A 7728-nucleotide genomic window follows, 5' to 3' on the forward strand; every position below is an offset into this window, starting at 1 on the left:
ATTGCTTTATGTATACAACTAAACATGAAGAACATAAGAAAATGGTGGTGTGCCATCTTGCTTGAAAATTTGTCTTTAGAGTAAGTGTGAAAAAATTAGCTGTAGTTTTAACACGTGGTGTTTTTAAGAAAGTCTTAAAGAAGTGAAGAAATCTTGTTCACTCTGTAAACTGTTTTGGGAAGTCATGGAACGGAATGATTTAGTGACTCGCTCATAACACTATTTCAGTAATAATATATTCTGCAGTCCCTTTGAGTGAAAAGTAGTAGCAAAGTGTTTCAGTGATGATGAAAATCAGTAAACACTACTTGCTCTATCAAACTCCTTTAATATCTTTATTAATACTATTAGGGGTTTGCAAGATTTTGAAATGTTGTATTCATTGGTGAATAAGTTTTTTTTTTTAATATTTAAAATTGGACCATTAATTAGATATTTTTTTGTCTTTACACAATTCTTTACTGTAATTTGTGATTAATGTAATGCATCCTTGCATTCAATTAAGTTTGATATTGTACTTGTTCTATTGCTTACTTTATTTGTTTTTGTTGCTTGACATTCAAATTGTGGAAGATATGGGAGAAAGAGAAAATGAGCTGTTGTTGCTGGTATTGTCAGCTTTTTATATTTTGCTGATATTTTTTTGTAAAAATTAAAAATGAATGGATAATTTTTATCACTTTTTTTGTTTTTAATCCTCTTTCAGAAGAAGAAGAATGCTCTGCAATCCCTGAAACCTATGGGAAGAAAAAAACTGAACTTGCATATAAAAGAAAGAACTTTGATATGAAACAAAATACATATACTATGCTGGGTTTTATGTAACTATAATATTGGTCAGCTAATTTTAAATTACTTCATTTTAGCAGACCAAATCCCAGTTGTGCCCTCTGTTTTTAGTAAGGTATGCATAATTAATTTTAATGATGATTTATATGTGTATCATAGAACAATTTGAATCCACTTATATTTTTTTCTTTAAGGATGAGCTGTTAAAAGACGATGACCCTCCATCATGCTTAATCTTCAAGGTAGTTGAATAATGTTATATATTGTGCTTTTTAACATTTTTTAACGGTCTGTGCTAACTGTTGCTATCTTTTGAGTTATCAGGAGCGTTGCTGATGAACATACTTCTTGAAGTTGTTTTTCAAGAAGGAGATGCTGCCTACATGCCCCTGTCATTGGCTTGCTCAAGGTTCAGGGACATAGTTGGGGATGACAATTTTAAGAATCAGGCACACTTCTTATGGCTAGAAAGTAAATATTGACATTAAAAAGTAAAACGCATAACAAGAACATCATTGATAATGTTAAATGTTATGTTAATTTTTTTTTCACCTCAGGTGTTGCATGCTGGAAAAATGAGTCGTCTCACTACAAACAGCTCTTCTGGAGGATGTACTCAATGTCCACTTGTTTGGAGTGTGGGTTTGAGTACAAATGCTGCACACGTGGTACTTTTTGTGTAAATTGGTGATAAATAAACTAGTTGTTAGTCTAAAGGAAACATAAAAATCTAATTTACTTATGTCATCCCTTGAAGTTTAAAAGTTCTGGAGACCATTCACTTGCGTGGCATGGACCTACAGAGCTGAGAAATTATTTGTAATGTTTGTAAATCTTCAATGTCAACTATACCCTAGTTCTTATTGTGCTTCTTGTGTATCCACCAGGTTATGCTGGGAAGGGAAAGCGAGGTGAGCTCCAGGGCATTTATTCAGAAACATTGCACCCTGGATTTTGTAGTTTTCACTGCATGCAGATCAGTTCTAATGAGCTGATATAGTGTCCTTACAAATAACCAAAAAATACTAAAAATAATAAAACAAAATAAACACTTTTGCAATCACTTCTGAGTGACTTGTACTTGATTTTATTCATTGAAAAAAAATAATTTATCCACCCTGAGATTTAAATGTAATATATCTGTAACACGTTCAGAAGAACATTAGTCTGCTATCATAAAAAAAAAATGCAGTAAAGATGGATGGTAACTTTTTTGTTTTTTTACATTAGCCAAATGTTTTTCATGTATTTACACATTCACTTCACTGAGTCCAATTGCATCACATTTTAATATGTTAATTTACTTGATACTGTAGAATATGTAGCTAATATTCAGAAATATGCTTGAATAAGGCCTACAGCGTGATAAATTTTAAACACCATCACTTTAAGTATGGTAAATGGTGTAAAGACGTGACTTCATCATTGACAGTGAGTGGTATTGGACACACACAATAATAACAAAGCTGTAAGAAATCAGACTGATTAGGAACGTAATGTTTGATCATTTATTTTCATTACTGTCGCAATTTCCTGCCATACTCATTCACCGCCATCCTCGGCAATGACAGCTTGGGGATTTTCGCATAAGCTCCTACCATTTGCGGGTTAAAGTCCTCCTACTTGCACATTTTTAAAATCCCTCCTACTTGCGGCATAAGCCCCTCCCACTTGCGGCGTAAGCTCCTACCACCTGCAGGTTTCCGGGCTGCGGCGATACATACATGTGCAAGGTGCCGACGCAGTTTGGGCATTCTGCCAGCTAGATGAATGGGTGTTTCAACTAGGTCCGATACCCGAGTTGGGGAGGCGGGGCGTTTTATCTTTGCCGTATTCACTTGGTATGGCATGTGTATTGTGTTCATGATAGATATTGCACGTTTGTCGATGGAGAGGGATCATACAGTGTTTTTGACCGGGTTTGTGCAGGACACAACTATCCCTCTGAGGACCTTTGATTTCAGAGGTTAGGGACTGATGGCAGCTGTGCACACAGGCTACTCCGTAATTTACATGCGGCAAATTATAATGGACAGGACAGTTAAACAGAAGCAGAACACCGTCCTACAATTGCATTGTTTTGGTAAATTCATATTGACGTATAGATAAACAAAGGCAGAGTATACCATAACTTAATTTAAGTACGTTCCTTTGCATTGAGGCTTTGCTTTTCTCTAGATAATCCTTTTAATTTTGCCTTTAGTAAAGTAAAGCGTTTTCACTTGTGTTGACTAATGCCCCATCGCGTGCGTGTGTAGAGACGGTAGTCAGCTCTATAGAGCTGTATAATCAGAAAGCCTGTCTCCATGGGCGGTTGTTGAGTCTGCCTTCGAATTGGGAAAGTATAGGCCTATAAAATGTGGGCTATAGGGTTATATTGTTTCAGTGACTTTAATAAAACACACAGACACACTAGTCCAGAGTTTTAGACCCTCAAGCAATTTGACGCGACCCATAACGCAATTTGACACGTTATGTCAACGACACCTCAGGCTGACAGAAATGTAAAAATAAATCAAATTATCATTAATAATTGATTATAATGAAATGCATTTTGTTGTAATGGCCACAATAATATCATTGATATTTGTTTGAGAAGGGCACTTTTTGATTAATTTTAGTACAGGACAGGGGCTCCAGCACCCAAATCTACCCTCCAGTAGGCTACGTGCTTTATTAAGGAGTGTATGAAATTGTAGAAAGAGACATTGAGATGAACTTTTTATATTACTTTGCGGAGGGAATGCAAAAAGTCTTTATTCCTTTGAATTTACGAGAAATAGGCTAATTAGTCGTTTTCGTGAGTTACAGTGATTGTAGTTTTATCCGTTTTTTGTGTAGTACAGTAGCCTATAGTACTAAGGTACTATAGTATCAGGTTTAAAGGCAAACAGTTTACCTTTTAAGTAAATGTTTTAATGGCATTGAATGATCGAAATGATTGTGCTCGCCCCTCGCTAGAAGAGCCAATCATCAGTCTAAGCTTAATTTGCATATCATAGGTATAACTAGGCGTTATCTGGTGGCATATTTAGTCAATTGTCTGAGACAGCAAAATTGGTGTTCCAAGATAACATTGCATCTGACATCAATAAAGAAGAAGGGATGGCGAGTCCTGCAAAGGTCCTAAAGGAGGCTGAAGACGCGGTCGAAGGATTCATATACAACGTGTCACCTAGAAGGCAGAGCCGGAACAGTTCTCCGTTCTTCACCGCCGTTATTCAGAGCGCCAGGCAGGAGTACCACAAAGTGGTCGTTTTCTCCATGGAGAAGCAAGCCACCTTCGGTCAAGCCGAAAAGAACGGCAATGCAGTGAGGCTGCTATGTTGCTCGGAACTGCACCTAAGAATTTCACCCACTGTTGCACTTGTGTATATGGTTGTGTGACAATAAAAGGATTTGATTTGATTTGATTTGATTTTGCTGTCAAAACAAAGGCAGAGTATAGTAGGCTAACTTTAAAATAGTGGTGAAAAGTCAAGTTTGAGCTAAAAATGTTGTTATGTAGATAGTTTTCATTACTTAAACATCTAATTGCCAGATTTTCAGTGTCCTACCATGTGGTGAGCACCATACTGGCCCCACTAACACCTCTTAGTAGTAGCCTACTTTACTATTATATTATTGCTGCATTATAATGAAAAATGTCCTTACCTCACCATTTGGCGCGTTGTTGTTCGCCTACATTTCACACAAGGCCAATTATGATGGATTGATCCAATGGTAAACGGTGTATCAATATAGTCTACATCAGACTGAATAAAAAGTGATTTTAATTTTACTTATCAAAGCCACTTTTGGTGCTAGTTTTTTTTGCAGTGCTCAATTTGCATCAACTGTTCCAAAGAAATTTGAACTTGTGTCAGATAACAATGTCGGTATGACAATAAATTATGTAATATTTTGAAATATGTGGATTTTTTTATTGAATCAACACAAAACCATTGAAAAAAAAACCGTTTAAAATGTGTTTTATTCCTTCCTGCCGTGGAGCATCACTGAAATAGCTAGCTTGAGAGCATCGGTTGTCGAGCAGACTGTGAAATAGGCTGCCTGTGTTTACAATAGTGCAATTTAATTTCAAAACGCAACTTTTGCTACGGTTACGCCTGCCGTCCACACAGAAACACACACACACACAGACACACTAGTCCAGAGTTTTAGACCCTCAAGCAATTTGACGCGACCCATAACGCAATTTGACACGTTATGTCAACGACACCTCAGGCTGACAGAAATGTAAAAATAAATCAAATTATCATTAATAATTGATTATAATGAAATGCATTTTGTTGTAATGGCCACAATAATATCATTGATATTTGTTTGAGAAGGGCACTTTTTGATTAATTTTAGTACAGGACAGGGGCTCCAGCACCCAAATCTACCCTCCAGTAGGCTACGTGCTTTATTAAGGAGTGTATGAAATTGTAGAAAGAGACATTGAGATGAACTTTTTATATTACTTTGCGGAGGGAATGCAAAAAGTCTTTATTCCTTTGAATTTACGAGAAATAGGCTAATTAGTCGTTTTCGTGAGTTACAGTGATTGTAGTTTTATCCGTTTTTTGTGTAGTACAGTAGCCTATAGTACTAATGTACTATAGTATCAGGTTTAAAGGCAAACAGTTTACCTTTTAAGTAAATGTTTTATATGGCATTGAATGATCGAAATGATTGTGCTCGCCCCTCGCTAGAAGAGCCAATCATCAGTCTAAGCTTAATTTGCATATCATAGGTATAAATAGGCGTTATCTGGTGGCATATTTAGTCAATTGTCTGAGACAGCAAAATTGGTGGTCCAAGATAACATTGCATCTGACATCAATAAAGAAGAAGGGATGGCGAGTCCTGCAAAGGTCCGAAAGGAGGCTGAAGACGCGGTCGAAGGATTCATATACAACGTGTCACCTAGAAGGCAGAGCCGGAACAGTTCTCCGTTCTTCACCGCCGTTATTCAGAGCGCCAGGCAGGAGTACCACAAAGTGGTCGGTTTATCCATGGAGAAGCAAGCCACCTTCGGTCAAGCCGAAAAGAACGGCAACGCAGTGAGGCTGCGCAACGTCAGGAGCAGTATAAGTAAGCAGCCTAGTTATTTTTACAGAACAGCCTCACTGATGTGTTGTGGTTCAGTGCTGGATCGCCAGTGGTCTCAGTTTTGATAAAACTATTTTGCTTGTTCCTATAGGCTTCTCTGATCCAGACGGCTTCGACGTATTGTGCTCTCGTGGGACGAGCGTGGAGGTGACCAGTCTGCCGTTTTTGCGGTGTGCGCCGCCGAGCTGCAAAGAAATGAAAATAGCGGAGGTGAAAGTGCTCGGTCCGAGGCAGAAGGTGTGTATCGCAGAGCTAACTTTTCCTGACCGCTTCTGTTTGTGGCCGCAATTGATAGAAAAGTAATGTTGCGTTTGTGGTGTGTTTAGGTGGGAGAGCTCCGCGGAAAGGTCCAGCTTCACGGATCTGTGAGCAGAGTGGTAACCGTTAACGGCTCGGACTGTGAGCTTAAGGAGGTGCGGATCTGCGACGGGACGGGCGAGATAAAGGTGACGCTGTGGGACAGCTTCGTAAACTCGGCGGAGGGCGGCAAATCGTACGCTTTCAAGAACCTGTCAACGCGAGAGAGAGACGGGTGCGTTTGCCTTTGTACCGGTCCGTCCAGCACCATAGAACAGATCGCTGATCTGGAGGTGGAGGAGGGAGAAGGCGGCGAGGAAGCAGAGCAATCAACGGCACTTTTAAGCGCCACAATAAAGGGCATTGAGGTGGCTATTCAACGGAAGTGTCCGAGCTGCCAGTTCAAGCAGAGGGAGTTCGTGGAGAAGTCGGTGATGCACAGGTGCGAGGGCTGCAAGCTGAAGCAGGCGTCCCTCTGTTTCTCCGCCTCTTTTGGAGGGAAAGCTATCGTCTCCACTCCCACCGGCGATGAGAGCGTGTTGCTGACCAGCTCGGCGCTGTCCACCTATCTGCGCGGCGCCGGCCTCAGCAGTTTATTCAACGACGCGGATGCGATCGAGGATCACTTTCTACAGTCCCCCGCCTTCGACCTGAAAGTGAACCTGGGCGGTTTCCTACTGTCTATCGAGGCAGCTCGTGAAGTAGGCTCGTCAGAGGCAGCTGCTCCTGCTCTCGGCGCGGAAGAGCGGCGGGACAGTGTTGCAGAGGAAGGTGGGGCACAGCTCACGGCGGAAGGCAACGCTGTGTCTGCTGGTTCGGAGGCTTGAAGTAGAGATGTCGAGTTCAGCTTCGTTATTGTTATATTGTTTCTTTTTTAACTACAGGTGTTTTGCATGTTCAACAAATGTTTAATAAATGTTTCCTTTTTCATTTAATCCAATTTGTATTGTCTGCTTATTTCACCGGGACAAATTATTTTATATGTAATATTTATTAATAAAAGTATTGTTAAATATGGTATATAGATAATGTAAAAAAAATAATAATAATAGCTTTAGGCTTAAAAGATCAATAAGCCATGGGAAGAAGTGTTTTCTATTAATTTAAGTTCTCAAAGTAGGTTAATCTATTTTAATTTGTTTATATAAATTATACGATATTCGAGTGGATTTTAGAGTCTCTTTAATATAGTTAAATTTAGAAAAGACTTGAGAGAAATAATAGTTGTAGGCAGTAGGAAGGTACTGTGTCTTTACGCAGTCTGTTACTCCCTCGCTCAGTGGAGTCGGTGAGAAGCGCGAGCTGTGATCACGGCATGTATGCGTGCAAGGCCATTTTATATTTCTGTTGCTCTTATTCTGCTTTTATTTCTATTCAGTAACAAAGTTTTTAGTGGTGTGTTTTGCAAAGTGCGCATGAGTGCGTGGGATCACCGCCGACGCTGATAATAAATCACTACTTTGGAATGTAGCCTACGACTCTACGTCATACATTTCTTTCAGTAAAGATACAAATAATATTCTCTCTCGTCTCAGGTCAGTGCTA

General features: G+C 39.4%; 1 long non-coding RNA gene across 1 annotated transcript; it reads left to right on the top strand.

Moving 5' to 3' along the window:
• The first annotated feature begins 980 nt into the window (after window positions 1-980).
• LOC143713550 (uncharacterized) lies at window positions 981-1725 on the top strand. Its single transcript, XR_013195114.1, has 4 exons — window positions 981-1031; window positions 1107-1260; window positions 1347-1457; window positions 1677-1725. It is a non-coding gene; the product is annotated as an uncharacterized LOC143713550 (long non-coding RNA).
• The last annotated feature ends 6003 nt before the right edge of the window (window positions 1726-7728 follow it).

Source organism: Siphateles boraxobius, unplaced genomic scaffold, assembly GCF_051911475.1.
Source record: "Siphateles boraxobius isolate OS27281-9 unplaced genomic scaffold, OSU_SipBor_1 52, whole genome shotgun sequence".
NCBI lineage: Eukaryota > Metazoa > Chordata > Actinopteri > Cypriniformes > Leuciscidae > Siphateles > Siphateles boraxobius.